Below are 13076 nucleotides of genomic sequence, written 5' to 3' on the forward strand. Positions count from 1 at the left end.
AGTCATCTCGGTGAGTCAACTAATGTCACCTGCTGGGTTTGTCCCGTGACCTCCTGCACCTAGCCTGGCACAGGTTCCAACGCGTTCTACCCTCCCGTCAATCCCCGCAGCTGCTACCGCTGCTGCTGCACAACAGCGACCTCTCTCAGATCTGCGTCACAGTCTCCCACCATGTGGCCTCGTCTCCTCTTCCCCTAGGTCGCTGGAGAAACTCTCCATCCCATACAGGAGCTGTGTCCACAGTCCCCCCTCCCCGCCGCCTCCGCTATCACAGAAGGATTTTCTTTGTCCTTCCGCTGGCTAAAAACCTTTCAGAGGCGTCGTTCGGCGCTCAAAAGTATTTTGAAACTTTGACTTTATTTTCACAACTGTGGAACATTACATCTCTTGACCATTTACTGAAACTGGTAATACGATCAGAGGATTAGATATGCAACACCAACCGTGAAATGTTTTTATTAGATAAACTACATTATAAAAAAAAAACATTAACTTATACAAGTTGTGTTGCAGGCAAGGAAATTGCTGTTATGATGAAGACCATCCGTAAAGAATATAAGTGACGCAATTTTGCTAGAACACCTCGGTCAGACGTTTCAAAATCAATTTACCAACTCAGAAAATCCCTCTAAATATTTTCAGAAAGTTCTTCATAGCATCCTCAGCGTCCTCCGTTTGTTGTACGCTAAAATGTCGAACAACAACGACCAGCATTACAATTAGTGCGTCAATTTTAACAAACCCTCACAGTAGTCCATATTATTCACCATATAGACTATAGTCACTATACTTATTAACCCAGGAAAACATCGGTCAAAAAATACATCACTCCAATAGGGGGCGCCAATTGCTATGAATACAGTAGAAAGGTTTTTGTTTGGGTTAGATCGCATAAATGTGTCGTTATCCCACCACCACCCAACACAGCCAATTAGTAAGGTTTGTCACGTAAACAAGACGTGCCAATTAGTTCATACTTAAGCCCACCGGTGTGTTGCAGAGTAAATGCACAGATCTGGCCGTCCGCCTGATGATGCTGGTTGTAATCACTGGCGAAACGTCGTGCTCAGATTAAAAATGTTGTGGATTTGCTCTCCGTTACATCAACGTGCTGTACTAGTAAGGTTTTTTTGGAGGGGGGGTTATATCGCGCAAATATAAATGTGTGGTTAAACCCGCCACCACCCGACATAGCTGTGGCTCTAGGGTTTGGTGTTACATGTTATTTATGTATTTTATTGTTAAAAATTCGGTCACAGTTCCTATGATCACTGTTACATTGCATTTATGGCTTTATTTTGGTGATTTCTAAAAGTTTTTGGGTTTGGTAATGTTTTTGTTTATTGTCGTACGGAGTTAGACTGATGCCCTAATCTAAGTTTTCTTGTTTTTGTTTGACTTGCATCCCACTGGGATTTTTGCACACAGCGTTGGTGTGCAGTGCTATTTCAGGAATATTTTTATGTTTTTTCCTGGATTTTCTGTTTGCACATGCACAAAATCACTTCAAGATGTTTTCTTGTTCATGTTTTTTGTTTGTTGCGGTTGCACCCGATTCAAGAGCCGAATGGCTCACAGGGCTATACCAAATAATGAAATTATGAAACTATGAAAACTATGACATCTGAACAGAACATGCCAACTCGTTACCTGCACAGCACACCGGGTGTGTTGTGGAGTAAACCCACAACATTTACAAACTGAGTACAACGTTTCGCCAGTAATTACAAACAGCATCATCAGGCGATAGCCAGATTTGTGGAGACAGGAGGACAGAACAAATCTGGCTGTCGCCTGATGATGCTGGTCGCGAACACTGGCGAAACGTCGTACTCAGATTGTTAATGTTGTGGATTTGCTCTGCAACACACCGGCGTGCTGTACTAGTAACGAATTGGCACGTTCTGTTTACATGACAAACCTTACTAGTTGGCTGTGTCGGGTGGTGGCGGGTTTAACGACACATTTACATTTTTGCGATCTAACCCAAGAAACCCATACCATTGATAAATGCACAACATTTACAAATTGCGTACTGTGACGCTTCGCTGGTAATTACACCCAGCTTCATGACTGGACTTGTGAGGGTTGCTCATGTTTAATATGGGAGGGTGGGTTGTTCTGATTCATTTTCTCTCACGTGCAATTCCCTCAATATTTTTTTTATAGGGCACCAACGCGGACGGATTCTTTAAACATGCTTCACGACGACAGACAGAAGGACGGTAACCCGATCTAGAATACAATAAATCCTAACATTTGGAATGTATAAACTATGCCTTGATTCCCTTCCTCACTATTGACACATTGCACAAGGTCACGAACCGACTGTGGCGGATGGCAATTTCTTGACAACCGAGTACAATCACTGTCTGAAGATTCAATGAACTCCCTGTTACACACTCGTAACAACAGCACCGTCACTAAGCGTTTCACTTCTTACCCCCACGGGAAATTCAACCTTTCAATATACGGCGTACAATAGTGCAGGACTGTCATTTGCAAATTTGACTCCGGCACGCAATGGCCAACTCATCTTAAAACAATGCCACGGGCTCTTCTAGCATCCTCTTCGAAGCAGACGGCATGTCGTACTTAGCAGTTCATTGCCTGGCAGTAATATCCAGGACAGTCTGCTAGATTCTAACCCCGGGACCTTTACAACAAGCGGGGGAAAAAACCCACTACCGCTGGGGCAGGCACTGTATAAGAACGTTAAATACGATAATACTGCACCGGTGTTTGGGCCCGTTGTTTAAAGCACTGGTTTGTCTCACCTAGTGGAACTTGGAGAAAAAAACATGCGACTTTTGGAATCACCGTAGGATTTCACACCGCATGCCACCTGAGATGTCAAAAAAGAGTAAGCACTTAAACATCGCCCTCCAATCACAATCGTGTCAAAACACAAGATGTCATCGTGGCGACAGCCGTTGATACCACGAGACTTCTACAAGCGAGGGAAGAAGAAAGAAGCAAAGAGGGAGTTGTTGTGGTTAGCGCATGCAGAGCGTGGATGAGATGAAACAGTCCGGTAAACCGAGCGCTCAACATGTGTGTAGAGCATCTACATCCTTAGACCTCCTTTGCCAGTACCAAAATATAATAATAGGGTTTTTCCTCTTTTTTCTGGCAACAAAACTGAAACCTTTTTACGAGGATTCATGTCTGCATTAACCACAATACCTGCAGTCAAAATGCAAACAAAACACATACTATGATAATATATGCATTGTCCTTGAAACTGATTGGTCCACACCAAGGGACGGCTTTCTTTTGAGCCTTTTGATGTCATCTGGTCGAGCACCAATTGGGTAGAGGCTCAAAAGAAAGCCGTCCCCTGGTGTGGACCAATCAGTTTCAAGGACAATGCATCATATTATCATAGTATGTGTTTTGTTTGCATTTTGACTGCAAGTATTGTGGTTAATGCAGTAGACATGAATCCTTGTAAAAAGGTTTCAGTTTTGTTGCCAGAAAAAAGGGGGAAAACCCTATTATTATTATATGTGTAGAGTTCAATGGGTGAGGTTCAAGCGAAGAGTAGTCACAGCAGATACAGAACAGTGATAAGGAGGTAACTGTTGTTAAATTCTATGAATAATCATAATTGCATTGCTTTCTTTGGAACTAAACCTTAAACCGCGCGTGCGATCGTGGTTTATCATATTCTTACCAAACGTGCATATTAAATGTAGTATTTACATTTTCACGTTAAGTCTGTGATGCAATTTTACCTGCTCAGGATGTGCTGGCAAGGGTTGGTTGGCTTGTGTGACACACGGGGGAACAGCTGGATCACGCTGCTCCTGGTGACTCCACTGCCCATCCAGTCCTGAGCATCTGTCATAAGGTCTCTTCCTATGGTTGCCATGCCTCTTGTCGACTCTGCACAACCAGAATGTGGCCTATTTAGCAGTATTGGCAATCTACCTTTGTACTATTAACTATCACCAATTAATTTGTTTATATAACACGAATGATGTTATATAAATATCCAAATGGCCCTTGGCAGATAAAAAGGTTCCCCACCCCTGCCGTAGACCATGAAACCAGCTGGCCAGTAATGCCATTGAAATGTACTCCATAGGCATCGGCATCGCTGTGATCGTCAAGGAGGCTAAAATTCAACATTTCATTTGCGATTCCACCAGGCCGGCCACACCCAATGGGCCCTCCCATCTTGCCTGAATGCCACACTGTAATCAGGATGAAGTCAGGCTAATTATGTGAACTGTTTAAATAGGTATTCTAGTCCATACCTGTCATCTGGTATCGACTTGATACTAGTAAACCAGTATCAACCAGAATATTCTGATTGGCTGTTGCTTATTTCGACCCATAACTTGCATTACTCTCTTAAAGATCAAGCTATTTAATTTTCCAGGAAAACCTCACTGACTACTAAGACTGTGCTTCCAGAAGATCTTGGTTTGGGATGTTTGGCCATTTCCATTCATGAGAAAGTTAGCATGTTGTAGAAAACTGGAAAACTCGGAGACAACCCAGATCATAGTCCAAGCTATCAACATCTGGCATGTCCCGATGACCACCCATTGAATGCTTAATCAGACTTAAACCTGATTAGCTTTGGACTGGTAAGACCTGGTGGTGCATTTTGGATGATTTCGCTGAATAACGTTTGCATGTTGAATGTGTGTTGTGTGAAAGGTGATCTGGGAGACAGACCCACTGTCGTCTTGATTTCGAAATGCTGGAGCTGGAACATCAGTGACGCTCACGGGAGATCGGAGTTTGGCCACTCCACTTGGTAACTCTGTTGACCCCGACGTGCGATGATCCACAATCTTGTCACCAGCAAACACAGCTGCACACACCACGTTTCATAGAGAGCGGTATTACAAAGCTTCTTGATGTATATTGTTGCATGTTAAATGTTTGTCCCTATCCAGAGTGCATAAATATACAGTAGCAGCCCAAAAGTAAGGGCACAAAGAGTTATTATACTTATTTTTTACAAACCACATCGGGTTATTTGATTTATTTTAACAAACGTTCAAACTGACTCCCATTGACATTAATGGATGCTTGAATTCTCTTTTGAAATTCATTAAGGACTCTTTTGACTGCAGGTGTAATCTTTGAACATTCATCAATTATTTTGTCTCAATTCAATTCGGGTTCTTTGTCGAGGTGACCCCAGGGGCAGAAGAAAATAGGTATTAATAATAATAGATAAAATATTACCTTAAAGAATAAACACATTTTTTTAATGCCAGTGTTACATTAAATGAAATTACTCTAACTTTTGGGATACCCTGTATGTCGGAAACAGCTTTATATGCTTGGCCTTGTACTTTTGACATTTTTTAATCTGGAAAAGAAATCAAGGAATTACATTTTAATTGATTTTATCATCTATTATAATACATTCCCAAGCGAATTATGTTGAGCTCTTTTTAGAGTCTATGGCCGCATTTTAAAGCTATCCGACGTTGTGGCTCAGCACGAGATCGAATGCTTGCAAATTGGAAGATTACAAATTTAAATCCTCATTTGGGATTGACTCTGCCCATCAACCCTGCGTGGTCTGTAAGTACCAGTGTGTGTGAGAACAATTAATCTGTGGTTGTCCTATGCATAGGGTCTGCCCCTGCCGTCGGAAAGGTGAAATCCCACCGCTGGATCAGGGCTATAAACAGCAGTGTGCAACAATGCTCATTTGAGCAAGACAATTATTCTGACTTTTTTGACGACGGTATTTTAAGCCTCCATCTTTTCTTATCTCCTTTAATTTGCTTCCAGGTTTGCACAATTAAAATGTAGGGTTATAAACATATAAATACAACAGTGCCTTATTATTGTTCTGTATCGCAAGGTGAAAAAAGATGCATGATTACAAGAAAATCAGGGTGGCCTTTGATACTCCAAGATTTTACACTTTGGAAGCGGAAGGGACAGAGAGATAGATAAGACATGAAGGGCATGATGAAGCATGTCTCGTGGGACAGACACTCGACCAAAGGGCCCAGAGAGAGATAGGCAAAGAGACACATAGTCTCTCCTGCATCGCTTATTTTAAAATCAAACGTTGCAGTTAATTGTAGTCATTGCATTAGGAGGTTAAGAGCTCAGACGACACAGAGTTATCAAAATGACAAGTGTAGCATTTTAAGTTGAGCATATAGCTATTATCTACAGACATAACCACATTACCCAACTGGCCTTGTGGGGACAGGAGCTCAGAAGGGCCACTGCATCTGCAATAAGACAAACACGTTTAAAATATCAAGCTTTGCCATGGCTATACAAGTACAACACACCTTAACACGGTATGACTCAGCATAATTAATGTATTAATCACCATATTCTTGGTTCTTTCGGTAAAGTCACCACGTAGAAGGGGAACAATTAAAAAATAAAAATATAAAACAATAACATTCTCACGACGTTTTGACTGCAACACAAGCAATCATCATCAGGTGTGAAAACCACAAATCTGTGGTTTTCACACCTGATGATGATTGCTGTGGTTTTCACACCTGATGATGATTGCTTGTGTTGCAGTCGAAACGTCGTGAAACAATAGGAGAGCAATAAAATAATAAAAATATTAAACAATCAAATGACTTTACCTAAATAACCAAAAATATGAATCCCTGCAGTCACGAAAGCTTTAAATCAAAAGTATTCATCACTGTTGCATTTTTAATTTTCAGCACACTTAATTTACCGTCAAACGTACCTATCATCATGCAGTCCACACTGAGGCTTAGGGACGTGAGCAAACTTGGATAAATTCACTGCGATTCCCCCCTTTACAGAGCAAACCTATGATGAATGTACTCAACACAAGACACGACAGGATGCTCACAACATGCTTAAGGTATATCAAGGGTTGACAATTATCGTGCTGAACGCAAATACAATCTGAAATGTTTTGTTTCGTATAACATGACAATTATTATAACAATGGCCTGTTACTAATGAAATCAAGTCAATAATGCCACATTTAATCCTGATGCACTTTTAAATCTAAATTGAAAACTAATTATTTTTTTTACTGATTTTCGTGTTTAGATTGTTGTCCTTCCCCCGCACCTCCGATATGGCACGGTTGGCTACGTACAGTGAGGGGAAAAAGTATTTGATCCCCTGCTGATTTTGTACGTTTGCCCACTAACAAAGAAATGATCAGTCGATAATTTTAATGGTAGGTTTGCTTGAACAGTGAGAGAAAGAATAACAAGAAAATCCAGAAAAACGCATGTCAAAAATGTTATAAATTGATTTGCATTTTAATGAGGGAAATAAGTATTTGACCCCCTCTCAGTCAGAAAGATTTCTGGCTCCCAGGTGTCTTTAATACAGGTAACGAGCTGAGATTAGGAGCACACTCTTAAAGGGAGTGCTCCTAATCTCAGCTTGTTACCTGTATAAAAGACACCTGTCCACAGAAGCAATCAATCAATCAGATTCCAAACTCTCCACCATGGCCAAGACCAAAGAGCTCTCCAAGGATGTCAGGGACAAGATTGTAGACCTACACAAGGCTGGAATGGGCTACAAGACCATTGCCAAGCAGTTTGGTGAGAAGGTGACAACAGTTGGTGCGATTATTCGCAAATGGAAGAAACACAAAAGAACTGTCAATCTCCCTCGGCCTGGGGCTCCATGCAAGATCTCACCTCGTGGAGTTGCAATGATCATGAGAACGGGAGGGGTCAGCCCAGAACTACACGGGAGGATCTTGTCAATGATCTCAAGGCAGCTGGGACCATAGTCACCAAAAAAACACTTGGTAACACACTACGCCGTGAAGGACTGAAATCCTGCAGCGCCCGCAAGGTCCCCCTGCTCAAGAAAGCACATATACATGCCCGTCTGAAGTTTGCCAATGAACATCTGAATGATTCAGAGGACAACTGGGTGAAAGTGTTGTGGTCAGATGAGACCAAAATGGAGCTCTTTGGCATCAACTCAACTCGCCGTGTTTGGAGGTGGAATGCTGCCTATGACCCCAAGAACACCATCCCCACCGTCAAACATGGAGGTGGAAACATTATTCTTTGGGGGTGTTTTTCTGATAAGGGGACCGGACAACTTCACCGCATCAAAGGGACGATGGACGGGGCCATGTACCGTCAAATCTTGGGTGAGAACCTCCTTCCCTCAGCCAGGGCATTGAAAATGGGTCGTTGATGGGTATTCCAGCATGACAATGACCCAAAACACACGGCCAAGGCAACAAAGGAGTGGCTCAAGAAGAAGCACATTAAGGTCCTGGAGTGGCCTAGCCAGTCTCCAGACCTTAATCCCATAGAAAATCTGTGGAGGGAGCTGAAGGTTCGAGTTGACAAACGTCAGCCTCGAAACCTTAATGACTTGGAGAAGATCTGCCAAGAGGAGTGGGACAAAATCCCTCCTGAGATGTGGCAAACCTGGTGGCCAACTACAAGAAACGTCTGACCTCTGTGATTGCCAACAAGGGTTTTGCCACCAAGTACTAAGTCGTGTTTTGCAGAGGGGTCAAATACTTATTTCCCTCATTAAAATGCAAATCAATTTATAAAAATTTTGACATGCGTTTTTCTGGATTTTGTTGTTGTTATTCTATCTCTCACTGTTCAAATAAACCTACCATTAAAATTATAGACTGATCATTTCTTTGTCAGTGGGCAAACGTACAAAATCAGCAGGGGATCAAATACTTTTTTTTCCCTCGCTGTACGGTGTGAAAGAACCTCAACATACATACATACAAATGCATCTCAGAATATTTCACAAAGCATGGGTGCTTATTGATACATGGGTGCTTATATTTTTAAAATGTAGCAAAGGCTACAAAGAAACGCATTCAGGAGTCGGGGACGATGCCAATCCCAGCCGCAAGCGATGATGAAATTCTCGCTTGCAACTTTCATCAGATAACTGAGACCAGGAAACTTTAGGTTGGAATGGGGTCCTGGGTGTACACCCACCACCGGACCTCCTGAATGCCGCATAGATCCAGCCGGTACCGGTCCAGCTCCCGACAGAGGAGTGGCAGCCTCTCCTCTGCAGTGAGCGTTCGAACATTCCACGTGGCCACCCGAAGTGGCTTTTCGTTGTTTCTGGAGTAGCCCCGAGGGTAGGTATTCAATCCCCTGGCTCTGCCAAATGGGGTTTGGCCAGGAGACGTCATAGACGCCTGGACCCCCGGGGCCTCCGGCACAAGCTTATTAGTTACATATTTCAGTTTAATTCGTGGTTTCGTGGTAATTAATTGAAGATGGAGGGGTTACCAGCCCCTCGCACCCGTCCAGAGCCCCCGTTTAGCCCCTGTGGTGGACACATATGCCATGAGGGGAGGAGCCAATCAAAATTGGATCTCCCCCCACAGCACTGTCCACGACAGAGTTGCCCGTCCGGCCCCGCGAGGAGGTAGGGGGTTGTTTTGACAGACACACACACACAGACACACACACACACAGACACACACACAGACACACAGACACACACACAGACACACACACAGACACACACACAGACACACATACACATACAGACACACACAGACACACACACAGACACACACACACAGACACACACACTGACAAACACAGACACAGACACACACACAGACACACACACAGACACACATACACACACAGACACACACAGAGACAGACACACAAAGACACACACACACAGACACACACAGACACACACACAGACACACACACACAGACACAGACAGACACAGACACACACACTGACACAAACACACACACAGACACAAACACACAGACACACACACACAGACACACACAGACAGACACACACAGACACACACACAGACACACACAGACACACAGACACACACACTGACACAAACACAGACACACACACAGACACACACACAGACACACACACACACAGATACACACACAGACACACACACACAGACACACACAGACACACACACAGACACACAGACACACACACTGACACAAACACACACACAGACACACACACAGACACACACACAGATACACACACAGACACACAGACACACACACAGACACAAACACACAGACACACACACAGACACACACACTGACACAAACACACACAGACACACACAGACACACACAGACAGACACACACAGACACACACACACAGACACACACACAGACACACACACTGACACAAACACAAACACACACAGACACACACAGACAGACACACACAGACACACACACAGACACACACAGACACACACACTGACACAAACACAGACACACACACAGACACACACACAGATACACACACAGACACACACACACACAGACACACACAGACAGACACACACAGACACACACACAGACACACACACACACACACTGACACAAACACAGACACACACACAGACACACACAGACACACACAGACACACACACTGACACAAACACAGACACACACACAGACACACACACAGACACACACACACAGACACACAGACAGACACAGACACACACACAAACACAGACACACACACAGACACACACTGACACAGATCTCGGGGCCGTGGCCACAGCAGCAAGGGGAGACAAAGACGGCAGCGGCTGCGTGGGAGACAGCGCAGAGAGAGAGGGAAGGAGGAGGAGGGTGGTGGAGTGGTGGATCAGACCTCTGTTGGAGCGCCCGGGAGCCCAGGAGACGTCCCGAGCAGCTGGGAGATGACGCAGAGAGATGAGAGACAGGGACAGCACCTGGCTAGGACGCCACCTTCCAGCCCCTCCCCCTCACTTCCAGCCCTTCCCCCTCACTTCACCCCCTCCACATCCGCCCCTCCTCCACATCCGGCCCCCCTCCACATCCGCCCCTCCCCCACATCCGGCCCCCCTCCACATCCGGCCCCTCTTTCGTCCTCTCTTTGGACCCTCCCCCCGGGCCCTCCCCTCACTTATGCCCCTCCCCCCTCGCTTCCGCCCTTCCCACCCTCCCCCCCTCGCTTCCGGCCCTCCTCTCCCCCGTCACCTCCCTCACCTCCGCCCCCCCCTCGCCCCTCACTTCAGACCCCGCCCCCCCTCACTTCCGGCTCCTCCCTTCTCATTCCCCTCCCTTCCCCCCCTGTTGTGGGCGAGGGGTTCGCACCATGAGTTGGAGAACCAAACAACCCGCAGACTGCCTGCTGCTGGATCTCCTCTCTGTTTCAAAGAACACATTTGAACAAATTTTGACCTCGTGTCTTTGCTCATCTACCAGCTTCACATTCCCTATTGCCCGTACAAAAACCCGGAGGAAGGGCCTTTGCTATTGATGCCCCCAGGGTCTGGAATGCTATTGCCAATAAACTGCAACTTGAATGGCTACCTATGAGATATTCACTCAAAACTGCTCTAGAGGAGTTGTACACCCCTAGCTTGCCACTGCTATTCAGTGGCCTAAAATAAAATAAAATGTTTCGCTCCGGATGACCGCTGCAAAGTATTATCTGTTTTGTGATTTAGCATGCTGATCTTAAAGGTGCATTGAAAAATTTGATACTCCGACCGATGCTCCTGTTGTTTGTGGAGTAACTCATGCAGCCAGCTGTGGCTCTAGGGTTTGGTGTTACATGGTTGTTTATGTAGTTTATTGTTAAAAATTCGGTCACAGTTCCTATGATCACTGTTACATTGCATTTATGGCTTTATTTTGGTGATTTCTAAAAGTTTTTTGGTTTGACCATGTTTTTGTTTATTGTTGTACGGAGTTAGACTGATGGCCTTAATACTCTTTGGTTCTATTCGGTAAAGTCACGTAGGTAAATAATAAAACAACAATTTACCTACGTGACTTTACCGAATAGAACCAAAGAGTATGGATCCTTGCAGTCACGAAAGCTTTAAATCTAGAATTGATGGCCTTAATCTTAGTTTTCTTGTTGTTGTTTGACTTGCATCCCAATGGGATTTTTGCACACAGCGTTGGTGTACGGTGCTATTTCAGGAATATTTTGATGTTTTTTTCCTGGATTTTCTGTTTGCACATGCACAAAGTCACTTTAAGATGTTTTCTTGTTCATGTTTTTTTGTTTGTTTGCGTTGCACCCGATTCAAGAGCCGAATGGCTCACAGGGCTATACCATATAAATGAAACTATGAAACTATGAGAAGGGATGGACTGATGCGGCACAGGAGTATTTGGAGCTGAGTGGACTTGCTGACCAGCGGTGCCAAGCTTGGCCTCTGTGGAGGAGTTTCCTGAAGAACGCTACTGGGCAGTAGAGGCAGTCGCCCTCCCAACAACAGCAGTGGTTGGAGAAGCGACGCTCACAACAACGAGCGTTGCACTGGGCGGATAAAATACAGCGAGTTGGCACAATGGGGAGCACAGGTGGTGAAACAGCCAGTCATCTCGGTCAGTCTGTCCCGTGACCGGCTCGCAGAGAGCCTTCGATACTTCACGTGGCCTCAAAGTGTGCACTTTAAGTGCACCTAACCTGGCACAAGCACTGTGGTCACGTCACCGCCACTTTATGGCAGTTCTGCATGGGTGCTAAAGAATCAACTAATGTCACCTGCTGGGTCTGTCCCGTGACCTCCTGCACCTAGTCTGGCACAGTGGTGCATCTGCCAGTCATCTCGGTGAGTCAACTAATGTCACCTGCTGGGTCTATCCCGTGACCTCCTGCACCTAGCCTGGCACAGTGGTGCATCTGCCAGTCATCTCGGTCAGTAAACTAATGCCACCTGCTGGGCCTGTCCCGTGACCTCCTGCACCTAGCCTGGCACAGTGGTGCATCTGCCAGTCATCTCGGTGAGTCAACTAATGTCACCTGCTGGGTTTGTCCCGTGACCTCCTGCACCTAGCCTGGCACAGGTTCCAACGCGTTCTACCCTCCCGTCAATCCCCGCAGCTGCTACCGCTGCTGCTGCACAACAGCGACCTCTCTCAGATCTGCGTCACAGTCTCCCACCATGTGGCCTCGTCTCCTCTTCCCCTAGGTCGCTGGAGAAACTCTCCATCCCATACAGGAGCTGTGTCCACAGTCCCCCCTCCCCGCCGCCTCCGCTATCACAGAAGGATTTTCTTTGTCCTTCCGCTGGCTAAAAACCTTTCAGAGGCGTCGTTCGGCGCTCAAAAG

At 45.3% G+C, this 13076-nt stretch overlaps 1 long non-coding RNA gene across 2 annotated transcripts; it reads right to left on the reverse strand.

Annotated features, from left to right (window-relative positions):
• Positions 1–338: 338 nt before the first annotated feature.
• On the reverse strand, positions 339–10742 carry LOC142921710 (uncharacterized). Of its 2 annotated transcripts, none has more exons than XR_012939627.1 (6): positions 10635–10742; positions 6178–6221; positions 4690–4828; positions 3738–3888; positions 2778–2845; positions 339–685 (listed from the first exon to the last, which is right to left on the reverse strand). It is a non-coding gene; the product is annotated as an uncharacterized LOC142921710 (long non-coding RNA). The 2 variants fall into 2 exon arrangements; XR_012939626.1 differs by lacking the exon at positions 10635–10742 and adding an exon at positions 6707–7073.
• Between the last annotated feature and the right edge of the window lie 2334 nt (positions 10743–13076).

Source organism: Petromyzon marinus, unplaced genomic scaffold (assembly GCF_048934315.1).
Source record: "Petromyzon marinus isolate PM22_M1 ecotype Great Lakes invasive population unplaced genomic scaffold, UKy_Petmar_22M1.pri1.0 PM_G_Scaffold_86, whole genome shotgun sequence".
NCBI lineage: Eukaryota > Metazoa > Chordata > Hyperoartia > Petromyzontiformes > Petromyzontidae > Petromyzon > Petromyzon marinus.